The sequence below is a fragment of the Ammospiza caudacuta genome, chromosome 1, assembly GCF_027887145.1.
Source record: "Ammospiza caudacuta isolate bAmmCau1 chromosome 1, bAmmCau1.pri, whole genome shotgun sequence".
In the NCBI taxonomy this organism is placed as follows: domain Eukaryota; kingdom Metazoa; phylum Chordata; class Aves; order Passeriformes; family Passerellidae; genus Ammospiza; species Ammospiza caudacuta.
In genome coordinates this window covers 147,307,726-147,328,684 of record NC_080593.1, presented here as the reverse complement: position 1 = coordinate 147,328,684, position 20,959 = coordinate 147,307,726, and positions in this window count along the sequence as shown.

Below are 20,959 nucleotides of genomic sequence, written 5' to 3'. Positions count from 1 at the left end.
AGCACCGTGCACTCACAATTTGGGGTGGCTACTGGTATTTTTTAAAGGTTAAAGGTGCTTTCCATGTATTGCTGATAAGCATGAGGGGAAGAACAGCCCAACAGCCAAGAGAAGCATCAAAATAAGTTTGTTGCATCTGAAGTCATGAAGAAGTTCTGGCGCTTTGAGCTTTTCATGGATATAAACTTTAAATGCTGTCCCCTTTAAACTTCTGCTCAGAAACAGCTCTGTGCCATTTGAAATGCAGACTTACACTGTGGGCAGCTCCTTGCTTTTCTCAGTGATGCACAGGAGACACTCAGAAATCAGTTTCATTGAGAACCTGCCTGACCAGTGTCCTTGGTGTCTTCACCGATCATCCTCTTTCTTCACTGTTTCCCTAAAAAAATAAAAAAAAAACCAACCAACCAAGAAAAAAACCCAAAAAAACCCAAAAAAAAAAAAAAAAAAAAAAAAAAACACCAAAAAAAAAAAAACCAACCCAAGGCCAAGGCCACCATTTAAAAAAAAGGCAGCATGAATCATCATTTTGAAGTTTCTTTCTCCTGTGGCTTGCTTTGACTGGATGCCAGCCTGAAATGAATCATTTCTAAGCTGCCTTTGCTCTTTAATCAGAAGCCCACTGATTACTGTGATCTAGTGTTTGTCCCTTTTTTCTTCAGAGAGGATTTTAATTAGTAGTCTACAGTATATTCCCTTGTACAAGTGCTCCAATTATGTTTAATCATTACCAGTGTACATACAAAAATTAATTAATGCTAAACCAGAGAGAGCTGGGCATTGTGATTCATTGGTTTGGTAATCTTTGTTCTGTTCTTTGGCTGCTTTGTCTTCTATAGCCTGAGGAGCAAATTCCTTGGGAATCTAGTTTAATGTGTCAGAACTCTCAGATTCTCTCCCAGTGTTACCAACATGGAGTTTAATGTCCAAGATCTCAATTTCCCAGCACCCCAAGTCTGTTGTGAAGGTCTTCAGTGGTTGCTGAAACCAAATGAGCTCATCTGGGGTAGAAGGCCATGTGGTGTGATGGGGCTGAGCTCCTGAGCAGCTGGGGGAGAGGGAAGCTTGGCCGGACAATGTCATCAGTCCACCAAGGAGAAAATCAGGGACAAAACAGGCAGTGCAAGCACCCATCCTGCTGAGAAGAAAAGCTTTACCTTTCCAGGGCACAGAAAACACAGCAAACACCCTCAAATACAGGCTGGTGACACAGCCCCATCTCAGCTCTGACCAAGGCCACTTCTGTCCCTGCAATTCTTCTCCTGGACTTAAAATGAACCTGACACTTGACAAGAGGCAAAGCAGTGAACTTTGATTATCCATGCCTGCCTCCACATCCAAAGACACAGTTTTTGCACAAAAGGTGAATTTCTTTCTGTCAGCAAACAGATCAGTGTGCGGAAACTCATGACGTAAAAGGTGAAGTTTTTCAACTGCATGTCTAAAATTTTTTTGTTATCCTGTTTTGAGAAATGGTGTATCAGAGGATAATTTTGTAGTTTGATAGTGGAAAAAGTTTCCAAAGCCCTCAGAGTTCACTTTCTCCCTGAAATCTGATATGGTGCAACACCACCTCACCATGAACGCTCAGCGTGTAACAGGAAGGTAGAACAAAATAATGGGCTTTAGACACTTCCCAAAGAAAAATATCATGTGCAATCAGGTTTCTTTTTTTTTTCTTTTATTAAACAGAAAATTTAAACCACATTTTGCCAGCAAAAATAATTTCAAACCTGAAGGGAGGACTGAGATAAAAATAAACATCTCAGATTCCCTGTGGCCTGGCTAAAACAATATTCTGTCCTTAATCTTCATTGTAGACAGTGTGAGGAGCAAAATCCAAAAAAAATTGAATTACGTATTGATGGTTCATGCAACAAATAGAGTTGAGTGAGCACTTCCAAGCCTTTTCTTCTGTACAGGTTTTGGTCTTGTGGCCAGTGCTGGGCTGCTGTGGTATTTCCCCATAGGTCTTGTGAAGGCTGACCTAGAATAGAGACTAGATGGATTTTAATAATAAAGTAGGGATTTATTAGGAGGACTCAATGGATGCACCTTGGGCAGCACAAGAGCCCAGCCAGGGCTACACCCAAGATGAACCAAAATGGTCACAAAATGCACGACTAGTCACGGTGTCTCACACTTTTATAAGTTCTGGTCCATTGGCATGTTGGAGTTAATTGTCCAATTATAACTGTAGCTTATGAAGTCCCATCCTTCGTGTTTTTTTCTCTTCAGTCCATGTTGTTTATGGTGGGTCTGAAATTTGGATTGGTTGTCCTTGGTTCCAAGCTAGAGAAGGAACTGTTTTGTCTGCCTGTGAAGAGAGCTTACCATCTCTTAATGTGAAGCCCAGAACTACACACTAAAGCAGTACAGAACCTGAAAAATATAAAAGCTAAAACCTGAGGCATCACCCCCATTTATGTTCTCATGACTGAGCTAAGTTCAAATATTTATATCTTTAAAAAATATAAAAGTAAAGAGCTCATCATGTCCTGCTCACACATGATTTAGTGGCTGCTTGTGTCTTGCAATTTCTGCTTCTGGAACAAAGACAAATTGCCTGGAGTTGGCTAGTGCTTGGGGCTATTCTTTTTTATTTTAATGGGGACACAACTATATGATCCCCCAAACAGAGTCCAATTCCTTGCTGAGGCACTCCCTCATCCAGCAGCCGTGTGCAGGAGAAAGGTCACATCTGAGAGCCCTGGGCATCACCTCAGCCTGGGGGTGGTCCTGGATCCACAGCCCACAGCGAAATGCCACTGGAAACCTCAGCACCAATTTACAGACAGTTCAATATGTTAGCTGAGAGCTGCACCCAGCCTCCAAACCCCTGACTGATGTCCAGTGAAGGGTGCAAGCCCAGGATCAAACATCTAAGCTGGGACCAGACCGGTCAAGGCCTTCATCCAAGCACATCAGGAAGCATCACCACATTCCCAGCTTAGGGCAGATCTGAAATACAAAGATTTACTGGCATCACTGCATTGATCCAGGGTGGGAAAGAATCATAATGTGAACTTAAAGTAGCAACATCACAAAACTCTCCACGGAGAGGCGGGATGCACACAGAAAAGGAGCCTATTTATACATATTTTTACAGCTGATGCAATCTGAGAGGAAATTTGATCAAATGTTTTTGTCAACATGAGCTGAGTCATCACTGGCTAAATGAACTGAGTCCATGTATATTGCCAAGTCCTCCTGCCTTAGAATTACCAAGGATCTCAAAAGCATGAGCCTTAGAGTTGCAGCTGTATGTCTTCATGGTCATAAGTGGCTTTTTAGGTTGAAAGTGGTTATTATTTGATGCAATTGTGTTGAAAGAAAATATTACTGTACTCCCCCAGCTCAGTGATTGGAACTATATCCATCAGACAATAAACCTGCCATTGATTCTTACATTCTTCCCCATGGTCTGAAAACCTCTTTGCCTTGTCTGAAACCTGAGGTGAACATTTGTGCCCTTTGTATAATTATTAGCCCTGCATAGACAACATGTTTTATACTCATTTATGTCCCCTTTAGACACTGAAGGTTGAGAGAAGGTGCATAATTGTCTGATAACTGCACAGACTCCACCTACCAGCAGCAGCCAGCCCTGTTCTCTCCTCTCTGCTTTAGAGATTGATGGGATCCATCAACTCCAGTGCATCCATCAGGTAAGTCCATGCAGCTGGACAAGCCTGAGCAGCTCTGTTAATTGTGTCATGTTTCTCTTTATGCATTTCTTCACTCAAATGGGTTTTGTTAGCTCAGGCCTTGGTACCCTGCTTTCAGCAGCACTGCTGTAATCATCTGTGAAAGAGCTTAAGTGGACTGCCAGGTCCAATCTTCAGATATCCTCAGGCTGATCATAAATGCACTCTTGTAGGACAGATACAACATAATCCTGACAAGCAGATCTGGGCCCCAAATTTATCTGTATTTTCTATTGTATTTCATTTAATTATGCCATGAAAATTGCTCTCCAGAATCCCTGAATTGAAAATGAAGCATTTTGCTATATAAGAAGAAAAAAAACACTGAAAATTTTTAATCAAAGACATGTGAAGAAGGAGGGGGGAAATGGAAGGTTTTATGGAAGCTTTCAACTGGAAAAATGCAGTTAGCTTTACTAATAATAATAACTGGACACACATGTGATCCCTTTTCAGGAACTAACACTGAGAAAACAATGGAACAAGACAGCAGGAGCACACCCAGAGCTCCCCTCCCTCGGTGGGCAGATTTCTGTGTGGTGGCAGGTTTGAGATGCCCCAACAGGGCTGGCCAGCATTCACAGCACCACCTGACTCCTCCTAGCCCACAAGCAATCAAAGCATTGCCACCCTTAGTGACAATTTGGCAAGAAGAGCTTGGTGTAGAATGAGAGAGGCTGAATTGTCCTGTTTGCTCAGAACCTGCTCAGCAGCCTCCTGCCAGCCCTGCTCGAGCTGTTGTTCATTGTGGGAGGGGAGTTTGCCCCTCTGCTCTGCTCTGCTCAGACCCCACCTGCAGGGCTGCTTCCAGCACTGGCGTCCCAGCATAAGGAAGAGCTCTGACTTGTTGGACCCAACCCAGAGGAGGGAATCAGGATGATTACAGGGATGGAGGGATGGAGCACGTCTCCTGTATAGAAAGACTGGGAGAATTTGGATTATTCAGCCTGGAAAAAGAGAAGGCATTGGGGTGACCTGACTGTGGCCTTGCAGTCCCTGAAGGAAGCCTATAAGAAAGGTGGAGATGGAATTTTTACAATGGCCTGAAGTGACAGAAAAAGGGGAAATTACTTCAATCTGGAAGGGAGTATGTTTAGATTAGATATTAAGAAGAAATTCTTTACTGTAGGGGTGGTGAGGCACTGGTACATGTTATCCAGAGAAGCTGTGGATGCCCCATCCCTGGAGGTGCTCATGGCCAGACTGGATGATAGTCTGAGCATCCCTGCCCATGGCAGCAGGGTTGAAACTGGATGATCTTCAAGGTCCTGTCCAACCCAAACCATTCTGTGATTCTGAGTTGGAACATGGAATATTGCAAGGGAGAAGACCATAACCCTGGCCCAGGATGTGAAGTTTGATCATTTTGGTAGAGGATGGGAAAGATATGAGGACCACCAACATACAAGTGCATTTATGGCACAAAGCATCTGCTGACTGAACTCCATGTGCACAGTCTTACTTTTACAATGTGTATTTTGTAGGGATAGGCATTTTCTAACAGAACACCACTGCCTTCTGGACTGGGAGTTACTGCAGTTCTTGAGGAGCCTTTGGCAGGATCTTTTCTCCTCTTGTGGAGAAATTGTGGTAAAAATATGCATTAGTAAGGGAGGCCTAGAGGCATGTTGCCTGCAAATGGAAGCATTTTTTCCAGACTTAGCAGAATCTGCTTTTCTGCTGCGTAAATGCAGTTATATACACTCAGGAAATGTGATCATAATATACATTCAAGATAAGAAACAAAGCCAGTGATATCCAAATGATTAGCTGTGACTTGTTAATAAGTGTCTACAGTAGCAAACATCAAAGTCCAATGGAAAGGACTGGTATATTTGAGAAACATTGAAACTATCATTAAGTACAGGCTGAGAACAATAAGGTGCTGAAAACAACTGTCACAATTTCTGCTTCAGCTTCCCAAGTAAAATTAGGCAGCTCATGTGCTGGGTGATCAGACCCAGGAAATGCACAGGTATTTCCAGTAAACTCCTTGGGAAACAGTGATGGGTCAATCTGGGACCACTTCAGTTTATTCACGTTAACATTTTGGCTCTAAAGCCTTCTTTTCAATAACTGGGAATGCTGCTAAATTTCAGAGCATTGGGCTGCAACTTTCCATGATGTTTCCATGCTTTCAATGAGTTTGAACCTCAAGGTTTGAATCTTAAGCGTTTTGGTTTGCTTTTCTTGCGAGTTCAGGTTTGCTTTGAGTTTCTTGGAGAAGTATTCAGAGGAAGGAAGGAAGGAAGAGGCGGAAGGAAGTGGCGGAAGGAAGAGGCGGAAGGAAGTGGCGGAAGTGGCGGAAGGAAGGGAGTGGCGGAAGGAAGGAAGTGGCGGAAGGAAGTGGCGGAAGGAAGTGGCGGAAGGAAGAGGCGGAAGGAAGTGGCGGAAGGAAGTGGTGGAAGGAAGTGGCGGAAGTGGCGGAAGGAAGGAAGTGGCGGAAGGAAGGAAGTGGCGGAAGGAAGTGGCGGAAGGAAGTGGCGGAAGGAAGTGGCGGAAGTGGCGGAAGGAAGTGGCGGAAGGAAGTGGCGGAAGTGGCGGAAGTGGCGGAAGTGGCGGAAGTGGCGGAAGGAAGGAAGGAAGGAAGGAAGTGTCGGAAGGAAGGAAGGAAGGAAGTGTCGGAAGGAAGTGTCGGAAGGAAGGAAGGAAGGAAGGAAGGAAGGAAGGAAGGAAGGAAGGAAGGAAGGAAGGAAGGAAGGAAGGAAGGAAGGAAGGAAGGAATAGATAAAACTGCCACCCACAGAAAGGAAAGAGATCATAAAAAACCCCAAAATAAGAAAAGTGACTACAGTGTAGCAAAGCACTTGATGCAAGAAGAGGCTGAGAAAAACCACTGAGTGCCAGTGAGGCAGAGCAAGAGCAGGTTCTCCATCCTCCAGCTCTGCCTAAGCAACAGGGAAGATGAAGTTCATGAAGAATTGCAATGACCTGTCCTATTTCTTTTATAAGAAATCAATATCCAATTGCAACATTCCCTTAGGCAAAGATTGTATTAACATTAGGAAATAAAGGTAACTAACCTACTTAAACTGGGAGGCAAAAGAATGTGTGTCCAGGGCCTACAGCAAAAAGGAGAACATGGGAATAATAAAACCTCTGTTGCCTGCTCCAGCATGAGTGTGTAAGATGATCTTGAGAAAACCAGCTGCAAGAAGAAGACCATAACAAAAAAAAAATTCAATATCTGCCAGGAAGACAGTGAGGCCATATAGATGCCAGTTTTCAGTTACTACCATGTTAAATTCCACAGGATAGTTTAAACAATCCTTTTTTGCTCTATACATTTTTTTCCAAGGGTGCTTCAATTGCTGCCTGACCCTATGAACTTCACATCAGATCAGCTCTGTGATGCTGATTTCTATCAGAGGAGTGCTTTGCTAAAGGCTGTGGTATCCTAGAGATCTAAAAAGGTGATGTGGATTCACAGAAACCCTGACATTATCCCCTTATTGCAGCCTTGATAACCCATCCTGACCCAACAAACCTTGCCACAGGTACCAACTGCTGCTTACTCTGCAGGAATGAAAGCTGCAGCAGCACAGAGAACTGCAGCAGCTCTGGAGCCTCTTTTGTTGTACCTGTGGGGCTTGTGACAGTGGCCATGGGCTTGAGGCACTTCACCAGCCTTCCCTGGTAGTGAGGGTCTAGCAAGCAGCCCCACTACCCAGGCCAAAGGAAGCAAATGGAACCTGTCTGTATCTTCTACAGGTGCTTTAGCCTTTCCATCTGCCCAGCAAGCCCTGTTCCCCTCAGACACCACTGCAGCTTGGCCAGGTTGCAGGTGCTTCATGCTGGGAATGCAAACCCCTCCCTGGTGGGGTGTGCTGGCTTACACAGGGGACATCCCAGCCCAGATATGGCATTGAGACAGCAGTGGTGCAAAGGAACCTTTCAGATGCCCTCTGCACAGATTTTGCCTTTCCTTCCTCAAAAGCCTGCTGGAGTTCAGTGCTCCCAGGGATGGCTGCCCATCCCTTCCCACTCCTTTAGAGCAGGGCCCCACCCTTCCTTCCAAAGGCATCACTGCTGATGGGATCCCCAGCTGAAAGTGGGATTCTGTCCCTTCCTTCCAAAGGCATCACTGCTAATGGGAATTCCAGATGACAGTGGGATTCTGTCCCTTTGTTTAGCAGCAGAAATAGAACATGCTTCACTGCACCTCGTGAATTGTTCCAGCATAAGCATCTCCAGTTCCATGTTTCTGTAGCTGGACATGTGTGCCTGTCACCACGGCAAGGGAGAGAGGAATTTCCACCAAAGTGAGAGTGTGGTGCTCCCTTTTATCCTGTTCTCATTGTTAAACAAATGAGCTGCCTTTAAAAGCATTAAAACATTTATTGGTGCCTCCAAAATAGGTTGTTTTCACCCTGTCCCAGTCTGCACTTTAAGTAGCAACATTTTTTTACAGGATCTGTTAATTAAGGAAAATAGTCGTAATTTCATTTAGTAAAATTGTTTTGTGTGCATGTGGGTGTGTGAAAATAATACAGTGTTTTGTTTCAAACCTCATGGGATTTCAGCAATTATTCCTTTCACAGAAGATCTCAAAAGTCAACAGCCTTATAATGCCTCACTCCTGGGAACCAGGGTAAGGGGAAATTAAACCTCCATCTCTGAGTTTAATGGTGTAAAAATATGCAGTGTAGATAACTGCCATTATGTGCATAATTCCCTCCTGCTGAAATTCAGGTTGCAGAGGGCTGGCCCAGACAAGGCTAAGCCAGATCCCTCCTTGCCCATGTCAGCCTGCAGGGGAGGAGAGGGGGGCAGACATTTCCAGGTGCAGAGCAGCACGTCCCAGGTGAGGAAAGCCTCACCCACTTGTGAATATGCTTTTCCTCTTGGCTGTTTCCTAATCATCCCGCCCTTCTTCAGCTCCTGGTCCTTTTGTTGATGGCTTTTTTTTTTTAATTAATTTATTTTTCTCCTGCTCAAGAATATGCAAACGCTGCTGTGAGTCAGGGCTGCTGCAGCAGGAGTTTCATTTTTCAGCAGGAGCAGCCTGGGTGAGTGTGTGCATTTCTGCTCTACGTGATTGTCTGCACGCCCCTTGGCAGGCACCAGGAACATCTCCCAAACCACGCTCACATCTGATCACTTCCACTCCAGCCTCTGGAGGCTGACTTGGGGACAATATAATAACCAGTTTCTTGCAGGCATCTGGGCAGTGGTCCAGCCAAAAAAAGTTTAGTGAATTTGCTGGCTGACATCTAACTCATCTGAAGTTCAGGTCCACAAATAATCTTTTGCAGTCTCTTGGAAGAGGTGAGATGCTGAGAGACCTGATCTTCTTGGGATTTCCTACACTTGGCTTCATAGCAGATCCTGGCCCAAAAATTGGAGGGATTTAGGGTTTGTTTGGTGCTAGGAAAGGGAATCTCTACACTTCCAGAGACTGAGGACTTCTGTTTGTGAACCAGACCACTGTCATTTGAAATTCATGATTTATTGGCAACAGAGAGCTTTTCATTCAGGTTGGCAGAGATTTAAAATTCTTCTAGTCCTGAAATGCTCTAAGATGTTCACACACAGTCCAGTTTAATGGGATCTGGTCCCAATTAAGCCACTTCAAGTGTACATGGTAAATAGCCTGGGGAAATGACAGCAAACAGAGCTTTACACGAGAGCCACTAAAGTGAAACAGCAGCATGTAAACAACAGAGACATTGAGACAAAACTGGTCCCACAGCCCCATCCTTACCCAGAAGCTGTCCTTCCTTCCTTCCTTCCTTCCTTCCTTCCTTCCTTCCTTCCGACACTTCCTTCCTTCCTTCCTTCCTTCCTTCCTTCCTTCCTTCCTTCCTTCCGACACTTCTTTCCGACACTTCCTTCCGACACTTCCTTCCGACACTTCCTTCCTTCCTTCCTTCCTTCCGACACTTCCTTCCGACACTTCCTTCCGACACTTCCTTCCGACACTTCCGACACTTCTTTCCGACACTTCCTTCCGACACTTCCTTCCGACACTTCCTTCCGACACTTCCTTCCTTCCTTCCTTCCTTCCTTCCGACACTTCCTTCCGACACTTCCTTCCGACACTTCCTTCCGACACTTCCTTCCGACACTTCCTTCCTTCCTTCCTTCCGACACTTCCTTCCGCCACTTCCTTCCTTCCTTCCTTCCTTCCTTCCTTCCTTCCTTCCTTCCTTCCTTCCGCCACTTCCTTCCGCCACTTCCTTCCGCCACTTCCTTCCGCCACTTCCTTCCGCCACTTCCTTCCACCACTTCCTTCCTTCCGCCACTTCCTTCCTTCCTTCCGCCACTTCCTTCCTTCCGCCACTTCCTTCCTTCCTTCCGCCACTTCCTTCCTTCCTTCCTTCCTTCCGCCACTTCCTTCCGCCACTTCCTTCCGCCACTTCCTTCCGCCACTTCCTTCCGCCACTTCCTTCCGCCACTTCCTTCCGACACTTCCTTCCGACACTTCCTTCCTTCCTTCCTTCCGACACTTCCTTCCGCCACTTCCTTCCTTCCTTCCTTCCTTCCTTCCTTCCTTCCTTCCTTCCTTCCTTCCTTCCTTCCTTCCTTCCGCCACTTCCTTCCGCCACTTCCTTCCTTCCGCCACTTCCTTCCTTCCGCCACTTCCTTCCTTCCTTCCTTCCGCCACTTCCTTCCTTCCTTCCTTCCGCCACTTCCTTCCTTCCTTCCGCCACTTCCTTCCTTCCTTCCTTCCGCCACTTCCTTCCTTCCGCCACTTCCTTCCTTCCGCCACTTCCTTCCGCCACTTCCTTCCGCCACTTCCTTCCGCCACTTCCTTCCTTCCTTCCGCCACTTCCGCCACTTCCTTCCGCCACTTCCTTCCTTCCTTCCGCCACTTCCTTCCTTCCGCCACTTCCTTCCGCCACTTCCTTCCTTCCGCCACTTCCTTCCTTCCTTCCGCCACTTCCTTCCTTCCTTCCGCCACTTCCTTCCTTCCGCCACTTCCTTCCGCCACTTCCTTCCTTCCTTCCGCCACTTCCTTCCTTCCTTCCTTCCTTCCTTCCGCCACTTCCTTCCTTCCTTCCTTCCTTCCTTCCTTCCTTCCTTCCTTCCTTCCTTCCTTCCTTCCTTCCTTCCTTCCTTCCTTCCTTCCTTCCTTCCTTCCTTCCTTCCTTCCTTCCTTCCGCCACTTCCTTCCGCCACTTCCTTCCTTCCGCCACTTCCTTCCTTCCGCCACTTCCTTCCTTCCGCCACTTCCTTCCGCCACTTCCTTCCTTCCGCCACTTCCTTCCTTCCGCCACTTCCTTCCTTCCGCCACTTCCTTCCGCCACTTCCTTCCGCCACTTCCTTCTGCCACTTCCTTCCGCCACTTCCTTCCTTCCATTTTCTGGTTTCAGAAGGTTTCAGGTCCAGCAGAAGGCAAAGTCCTTTGTTCAAATTTTGCACATTGCCTCCAGGAACATTTTATTTGGGAAGATAATGCAGGGCTGGCCCAGGATGCACCTTTCCATTCCCAGCCTCCTGCTCACTGCAGTGCACCTGGAGCAGGGGTGGCTCAGGTGTGACAGGGTGTGTGTCAGGACATGATCTGTGACTCTCAGAGCCACCCATCACTGGGTGTTTCTAAGAAGAGGATGTGAGGCATGACAGACTCTTCAGAGACTGAATTGCTGAACTTCAGCAATTTTTTACAGAGCTTACAATGAATCTTCCTCATACTATTTACTATGTCAAGTGTCATTCTGCTGCACACTGTGTGCTCTAGAGTGCACTTCTCTACTAGCCTTGAAAAAGAAGCTCATTAATTCTTTGTGAATCCTTAGAGCAATATGTTATCATAGAAATAACAATTTTAGTAATTTTATAATATTTCTGTTGAACTGTGGCTTAGTATTAAAGGTTTTTCTCTTTGGTTTTTGGCTTGTGTATCTATTTTCTTGGTTTTGTAATTTAAAAATTATTGCTCACTCAGGAAGAGATGTTGTGATTTTTGTCTGAACCAGGAGAAACAGCCAGACCCTAATTTGGCTCTTTCAGCAGTGAAAGGATGGAGGAGGAAAGACGGAGAGTATTTTTCATTTTACTTTGGCCACATACTGCAAGAGTTTGCAATAGCTGTTTACAGGCAGAACTGGCCAGTTTGGTGGCACACATGAGTCACACGAGACAGAGCAGCCACCATTCACAGCTGTTAACCAGTGCTTTACTCTGATAAAGGCAAGGAAGTACAGGAATTGGAAAGTCCTGTTGGGATAAACCTGAGGACAAGCAAAATATGATAAAACTCATTGAGAGTTGTTTATTACTCACCAAATAGCCCAACACAAAATGCAAAGGCTTGGGCTGGAGCAGCAGCAGGTTGGAAGGAGCACTTGCTCTAACTTCTCTTAAATGGAGGCAAATAAAGTCCAGTGTAACTCTGAGCCTGCTGTTAGTACCCAAACAGGAATGGGCAGGTGCAGTGTGACAGTGTAGGAGGGCAGTGGGCTAGCAGAGAAATCAACTAATTCACTAGTCAACCCTATCAAAAGGAGGTTAAATAAGTCCAAAGGCTCAGCAAAAAATACTTGAAAACTAGTTTTCCTAGTCAGTTTTTGCTTCTTTGCACTGTGTAGGGGATGGCTATCTGTGGTAGTCATTTTGTTTAGAGGATTTATGGACAGAACATTCAGGGAGGTTTCATTTATAAGATATTTTTAAAACATTCTTTAATGACAGAAGTTGGAATGAAGAGAGTAAAAGAGAACTTGGTCTGGGTTACAAACAGATTTTAATGGAAGAAGGACCAATTTTGGTCCATGTCAGCACACAGAGATGTGGGTTTGTGCAAGCATCCTTCTCAAACACCCCACCATGGGCAGCCCTGTTTTGCTGTTCTGGCACAGATGTCTGTTGTTGAACAGATGTTGTCTTGTAAGCTCCCCTAAGCAGCTCCATTTTCCAATCAGAAATGTAACTGGAATTATGTACAGAAGATAATTGCAGCATTTATAAAAGGGGAGTCCAAAAAACTAGCCTTTCAGCTCAGCGAATTGAGGTCACCCAGCAAGCTGCTGCCCTCCCCTCCTGCTTTTTTCAAAAAGCCAGATGATTTTATTAGAGTCAGCTGCTGAATAGAGACTGTTGGCATTACAGTCCAGGACAGACAGCTGGGATACTCTTGTCACTAACTTATTTCTTGGCCAGAGAACAAATCAATGCTTGCTGTATCATCAAACAGGTAATGGTCTCTTGTGTAATTAGATAAAATTATTATAACAGTGATTATAATAATTTGTATCTATTTGTCCCTTAAAGCAGCTCCTTCATCATGTTTTTCACTGTCTGCTCTGTGATTGTCTTGCTGAAATCATGAGCATTTTGGGCAGGGACTGTGTGTGTCATATCCAGGGCTGGTCGCCCTTCTCATGCCTAAGGAGCAAGAAAATGTATTGTATCACTGAAATCCGCTGATTAACAGGAGGCAGCAGCATAGCATCTGGATCAGTATATAATAACTGCAAGGAATCCCAATATTATTTTACTTTCAGGACCTGTGCAAACATGTAAATCCACCAGGACTGGGCTGTCTGTGCAGTTGGCTAATGAAACATAGCCAATTATTTTAGGCCTCAGCTTGTTAGATGCAGTGACCCTGCTATTCAGCAGGTGTAAATCAGTACAAAATAGCTGTTGAAAATCTGACTCATAGATTAGAGAGCTATATGTGAAGCCAAGGAATGATTTTTGAATATAGCACTGCCTGAATTAAAAAAAAAAAAAAAGTTTGGATTAAATCTCCAGTCTGCAATGCTAATATAATTATAATGTCAGAAAAAAGACAGCATCAACCATGTTAAATAAACATCTCTGTGGCAGAAAGAACAGAACTTTTTAAATAGACAACATATATCTGTGAGCCAAACAACCAACCCTTAGGTTTGTTGAGGCTCTCCAGAGTACTTTTCTTCAACTTAAAAGTTTCTCCATAGCTCCCTTTTCCTTCCATGTTCTAATCCCAATATGATTTTCTAATACCAACCTCAGTGCATGGCAGATAGATGAAATATTCCTCGCAGACAAGCTTGTGGTTTGACCAAGTTCCACTGATTTTTTGAAGAGCTTCAGCTTGCTACATAGACTTGATTGCAAAATGTCTGTAGATGCAGAAGTGTGTACACAAAATCTGATGTTAATGTCTTAATGGGGCACCACAGACCCTTGGATAATGGGCCATGAATTAAAGTGCGCAGGATGAGGCTTTGCTTCAGTCTCAGCTGTTCAGAGACCCTGCAGCGGCAGAAGTTGTGTCCACTGGAAGTTCACTGCAATAACCAGCCCAGGCTCCACCAATGCATAGTGACAGCATTGCTTCTTGTTCAAGAACAGATTTTGTTGTTGCACTCTGCACAGTGCAAAGCACACATGGATGTATTTACGTGTACTAAATTGCATGCCTATATAATATACACACCCTGAATAGACATGAATATTACTTACGACTGAAAGGAAAAAAATATTAATATTTTGGAAAAATGAGGTTTTCATTGTCTCCATAAGTTTTCAATTTCTCTCAACTATAATTTCAACATAATCAATTTTCACAATTTTGACCTCAGAAGCACTCAGACTAATGGGGTTAAATCAGGTTATTATTCTTGCCTATTCAATACAAGCTTTAAAAAGACAATGCTGGTTAAGGGGTAAGTAGTATTCCAAAATACTGGAAGCCACTGGAATGATGGATGAGTTGCAAAAACCCAACATTCCCAGCATGAGCAGGTGGGCTGGCAGGTGAACAAAGGCCTGTTATACAGGTCTCTGCAGTTCTTTGTGTGCAGATTTTTGGAGTGTTTGGAATGATGTTATGCAACTCCTGTTGTGTGACAAGTAAAAGGGACAAACATTTTTAAACATTCCGTGAAATTCTCTAAGATCTACCAGTCACATGAGGGATATTGTTCTCCTAGATTCAGAATGAGCTGGGAGCTGGAATTTCACCCATGCCTGTGGCCATCACTATGAACACCAAGTGGTTAAAGCAGTCAGAGTCAAAAATAGGAGGTAACAGAAATCACAGCAAAACCAGTCATAACAGAAGGCTGTGTTTGTGATGTGCAGCAATTTTAGAATCACTGGATATTTCAGTTTTGTGTTGATCCCAGCAGTTTCCCTTGGTCAGCACAGTATTTGTCTTCCAGCTTGACAGAGGAGCCAAAGCAAGAACCATCTCTCTCCTCTTCCCCAGAACCTCCTGAGTCCCTGCCCAGAGTCCGTGCTGGGCCAGGCCTGGCTGCCCATGGCAGAGCTGTTCCCTCCCCCTGCAGTGTCCTGGGAAACAAATTGACTTTAGGGCATGGAGAAGGGAGATCAAACCTCCTGCTTGAAACACAAAAGAAACCATCCCTGCCTGTGTGTGGTTTAACCAAGCCACCTCCTAGAGCTGAGAGCCAACTTCCATCCCCGAATCAGCGAGGCTGTTGAGGTGGCCACCATTGAACCTACCTGTGCTTCATTGCCATTCCCTCCCCAGGAGGATGCTTTAGGGGTAAAGGTCTGGTGTGCAAACCCCTCATGGCTCTTCCAGCTGGCTCTGTAAGATGAGCAGCTCGACAGCAGGTGACAAGCAAGAAACCAAAGAGGAATCAGTCCCCAGCTGGCCATCCATGGTCAAAAGAAAACTCTGGCCTCATCACAGCTTAAAAACATGTCAAAGCTTCTTTTTGCTGGCCTAAAGAGGCCTGGGAGTTATAGCCCAATGGCCAGGAGATTTGTTGCCCTCCCCAAGAAGTCACAATAAAAACAGCCCAGAGCAGCCAAGGAGCTTGAGAAGGCAGAGGAAGCACTTATATATTTGCTTTCTGGATTTTGACTGCCAAATCTCTCAGGAGAGGTTGGATTCTTCACAAAAATGCTTCATGGGAAGAAAATCCCTAGGAAGGGATTGTTCTGTTTTGTTTTGAACTTAAAGGCCTCCAGTTGGCTTGGGACACTGCCACCAGCCACGTTAAGGAAAGCTTGAAGCCTTCTTACTCAGGATGGGGTAAAATCCTACTGTGGGTGTACAAAGGGCCTTCAGAGGCACAGCTTTCCCTGGGACACAACCTTCTTGCCACAATATATTTTGTCGTTGAATATAAACTGTGTGGCTTGGTGTTGTAATGACAAAATTCTACTGAGGTTTCTCTTTTCCTTCCCATCCCCCTGTGACTTTTACTCCAGGTTTTCCCTGGAAATAATTTTTTTATGGTTCTTGTGTGCCTGCTATCACTTTTTCCCCCAATGACTTTTTAAAATGAAAAATGCATAAACAATCCAAGAAGCAAATGGAAAACTAGTTTGTCTGCTCAGGGATAGGAACCTTCCTTACTGCCTTGAATATCTTGCTCTCTCTTAACACTCTCTGTAGCTCCCTGAATTTTTCATTTTAGGCAGTACATCCTCACCCACAGGGCGGACAGAGGCTCACATTCTTTGTTTTACTCACATTCTTTATTTCTCTTGTCCCAGCTTTAATGCCCCCTCCCATGAGCCTGCCCTCCCCACCAGGGACAGCAGAGCCCCCTTGGGCTAGAGGAGCAGGGACACTCATGGGTCCTTCTGCACACTCTGACACTGAGTTATTGGGCAAAACATGGACTTGTTCATGTCCAGCTGGGTGCTGCAGGGGCTCAGCCGTGCTAGTGTAGGAGCTGTGGTGACTTGGGTGCCCACTGACTGCTGCAGACACCCTCAGAGCTGCAGCCCATAGGTTTGAAAGTAATGCCATGGAAGTTCTGGGATCCTAAGTATCAAAGTTACCTAGTGGTTATTTTGTGGATATCTCCTTGGGTTTAAAATCCAATTTCTGTCTAAGCTCTCTCTTGGGGACCTGCTATTTTGGAATGTTGCTGACAGATTGTTCTTGCCTCAGTTTCTTTAATTATATAATGGAGGTTACAATATTTTCTGGCCTTGCAAGTTTATTGTGATTATGGATATGTTTAGGATACTCAGTTTAAAATGAGGTGAAATGAATTTTCTACGTGTCTGTAACAAATAACCTGAACCCTGGTGATTTACAAAAAGACACTTCTGATCAAAGCCCTACACCCTGAGCACGACCTGTATGAGTCTGTGGATGCATTTTGTGGCAAGTGCAGTAAAACCAAACAGTTTTGTGTACAGTGTTGTGACTGCTAAAACTTTAGTCTAACTACCAGTTTCTAAAGACGTCTTCCTTAAAGATCAAATCTGTGACCGTGTGAAAATTTTCCTTCCCTACAGAAGGAAACCATTGACCCAGAAATACAAAACAAACACCAAGTCTATCTATTATTGGCTGTTTGTAAGTCTCACAACTTCCAAAGCCACAGCATGAGCTGCCCTTAAATTTGACTAGCACTACAAAATGTAAACACAGAGGAAGGCAGAGAAATATAGGCAGAGCCTTCCTTTTTTTGCCTAGTGAGGTGACAATGGGAATCTGCCTGCAAGATGCACCACAGCAATTCAGCATCAGAACAGGGCTGGGGGCTTGACCTCTCTGGGTCACAGTGTACACACTGTGCCCATGTCCTATTTAATTGATGCTCTGCTTACCACTCTGTTAAGCACCAGATTTGGAGAGTCTCCAGCTGGTGTGGATGAAAGAGTGGCATCTATTTGCCCCTGTTCATTCCTCCACTGCGGTGCAGAAGAAGGTAGGATTTTCATCTCTGTTGGCATTTTAATCATTACTCTTCAAAATGAGTAGAGAGCATTTATGATTTTGTTTCTGCCTGTTAGGCCTGAACTGTGAATGAGCAAAGTGGTGGTGAACTGCTCTGCTTGTGGCCCTGGAGTCAGTAACTAACTTGTTTCTCATTCAGCAGCACTAACCCATTGCAGACATGCAAGTGACATATTTTTAAATAAGATGTCAATGAAATTATTTGGTTCACTTCATGTTTGGCACATCACCCCATCCAATCCCCAGTGTGCCCAAGAGGGATTAGTATAATATTCTGGAATTACAGAAAAATGGGGCTAGTGAGCCAAAATAGTTGTCACTCTCAGTGTTTTAGTTTTAGATAACAAAGACAGTGCTTGTAAACAGCACATGTAAAGAAATTTATTGACCAGAGGTGATCTACATGCAGAACCAGGCTGCTCATGGACAGGGAAGGAAATGTGAATGGATAGAAAAGCCAAGTTTGTTTAATATACTGGTGGGCAGATGTTATCTCTGTTTACAGACAGACAAACTGAAACTCATAAGGACTGAATTGCTTGCCAAGAAAATACAGAAAAAGACAACAGCAGGTCTGGAGAAAGACTTTGGATCTGTTGTCTCCAAATCATCAGTTCTACCAAGCAATAGTTACTCCCTTTAATTAATAATTCTCTTTTAAGGGTTTGGAAACAGCTGAGCAACAAGCATAACACAATAAAACATGTCTTGTTGGCATCTTTTTGGCCATGAAGGATGTGATTTAATATTCCTTCTTTTTGGCATTGAGAAATCCTATATAGGGCAGAGACCAGCTATGTCTGGCCTTCATGAGTGATTAAAGGTAAACAATTGATTTACTATTTTTGCTGCAAAATGTGAATTGCCTAATTGTTTTTCTCTTAGTAAATGTAGTGTTTTTAGCATGATAAATGTTTTTACTCAAATATTTATCTTTCTGCTGACCTGTTCTTTTGCCTTGGCTCTGTTAAACCATCTTCTCTTTTCAACCTTATTTTCCACTGGGAAAATTTCAGACCCACTTTTCACTCATAAGAAGGAAAGGCAGGGGGAGGGGGGAAATCCCTTGATTGTTTTTGATATACAGAGATCTCCACATCATTGAAAAAACCCAGCAGCTGGAGTATATCATTAAGCAAAGTCCTTTCTCCCTGTTGGTATTTGACTTTAATGTTGTGTTTGGACCTTCCCAGGATGAGCTATCAGCTGTTTGTGTCCATCTGAGTCTGGCTGCTTCCTGGGGTGTACCAGGTGTAACAGGGATGCTTTGCAGACATCCAGTGTGCAAATGCAGAAGCACCTCCCCAGCAGGAGCTGGGGAGGATTAGGGCTAGAGACATCTTAACTGGTGTCCTTAAACCCATCCAACTCTTGAGGTTATTTACCCTGGAGAAAAGGAGGGTCAGGGGAACCTTTTCACTCTCTGCAACTCCCTGAAAAGAGATTGCAGCCAGGTGACAGTCAGTTTCTTCTCCTAGGTAACAAGTGATAGGAGAAGAGGAAATGGCTTCAGATTGTACCAGGCAAGCTTTAGACAGGGTATTAGGAAAAAATTCTTCACTGGAAGGGTTGCCAAGCATTGGAACATGCTGATCAGGGAAGTAGTAGAGTCACCATCCCTGGAGATGTTCAAAAGACATGGATGTGACACTTAAGGATGCGGTTTAGCAATGGACTTGGCAATGCTGGATTAATGGTTGGACTCAATAATCTTGCAGGTCTTTCCCAGTCTAAACAATTCTGTGATTTTAGAAAGCTTAATATGGCTTCAGGCAGCCTGAATGCTGTTTGCTTTGGAGGCACAGGGTCTGCTGGCAGTCCCATGGGCAGTGTGATGGTCAGGTGTTTGTGGTGAGGTCTCCATGTGGATTGAGGCTCCTTGTGGATTGAGGCTCCCATGCTCACCCCAAAGCAGCTCTCTGTGGGGACAAATAGTTCATATCTTACAAACTCCTGCATTCATGCCTAATTTGTTAATGCCTGTCTCACACAAACATTGAACAAACAGCACGTGCCCCCAGACCATATGACTTTGTCCCTTTGCTGTCATAGCAGTGTCACTGCTGTGTAAATATTTTGAGCATTTATTTGGTCTGAGTGTTATTTGTGTGCTACATCCACATCCATACTGACATCGCTGTCCACGAGTCCACTTTCTCTCAGCCCTTCCAAAGTCCAAATTAACCCTCTTTCTGCCAGGAGAGAAAAGATGTCCCTGTGCTGCCCACCAGATTCCCAAACATGTGCAGTACTTCCAGTGGCACACTCCCAAGTACACATCCTCATATAATGCCAATGGACAAAGTCCAAAGGATTCCTTCTGTTCACCATCCTCCTGTCCATGTGCTCAAAGCCCTTGCTCCAGTAAAGTTCATTGACCTTGCCAAAGCCTTTCCTGCATTTCCACTCTTGTTTAGCTCATGCTTACCTGCTTTTTCTCCCTGTTCCACCCTTTACCTCCTGACACCTCAGTCATACAATCATTGAATCACAGAATCCTTAAGGTTGGGAAAAATCTGAACAATCATTGACTCCAACCATTAACCAGCACCACTATGATCACCTTTACACCACATCCCCAAGTGCCACATCTACACATCTCCTAAATATCTTCAGGGATGGGATTAGACTATCATCATTAATCACTCTAGGACAGATGATGAATCCTGGAGTGATTTATGATGATAAATAAATATCTTTCCTTCCCCTTCCTTTCCTTCCACTAACAGACTTCCTTCCCTGGGCAGCCTGTTTCAAGGCTTGACAACCCTTTAGCAAAGAAATTGTTCCTAATATTCAAACTAAGTCTCCTCTGGTTAAATTGAGGCCATTTCCTCTTGTCTTATTGCTTGCTACTTGGGAGAAGAAGCCAGCTCCCACCTCAGCACAATCTTCTTTCAGGGAGTTGTAGCAAGTGATAAGGTCTATCCTGAGCCTCCCTTTCTCCAGAATGAACACCCCCAGCTCCCTGCAGGGCTCCTCACAAGATTTACTCTCCAGACCCTTCCCCAGCCATATTACCCTTCCCTGGACACACTCCAATGCTTCAATATCTTATTTGTAGTGAGGGGCCCAAAACTGAGCACAGGATTTGAGGTATGACCTCATCAGTGTCAAGTACAGGGGGTTGATCACTGCCCTGGTCCTGATCCCTGGTCCTGGTTCTGTTTCTGATACAAGGCACTGCTTTAGGGCCCTTCTGGGAAGCTCCTTTTTGCAGGACACTGATCAGTTCCATGTCATGTCAGCACTGCTTTCAGGTCGTTACCAAATCTCCACTGTTCTTCTTTACCAGGCCTTCTTTTCCTAACTGAGCTTCCTCACTTAGGTTTCATCCTTGGCAACTGCAGACAGCATTTCATTTCAACCAGCAGTGGCAAAGAGGGTCAAGGTCCTCTTGCTGGAGTAAATCAAATAACTAAATCTGGCATGCTGCTGTCCAAGTGGAAAAAAACAGGCCTGTGCACAAAATACTGCAGAGCATGGAAGTTCAGTGTGCCATGCCACGGTGAAAGCCATGACCTGTGCACCTCATGTGATAGCAGGGCTAACTGAGCTCTGAAAAGAGATAACTTTTCTAGCAGCCTCCTAAAGGATGTGGGTGGCAAAACAGCAACAGTAATCAGCAATGCTAATTGCAGTC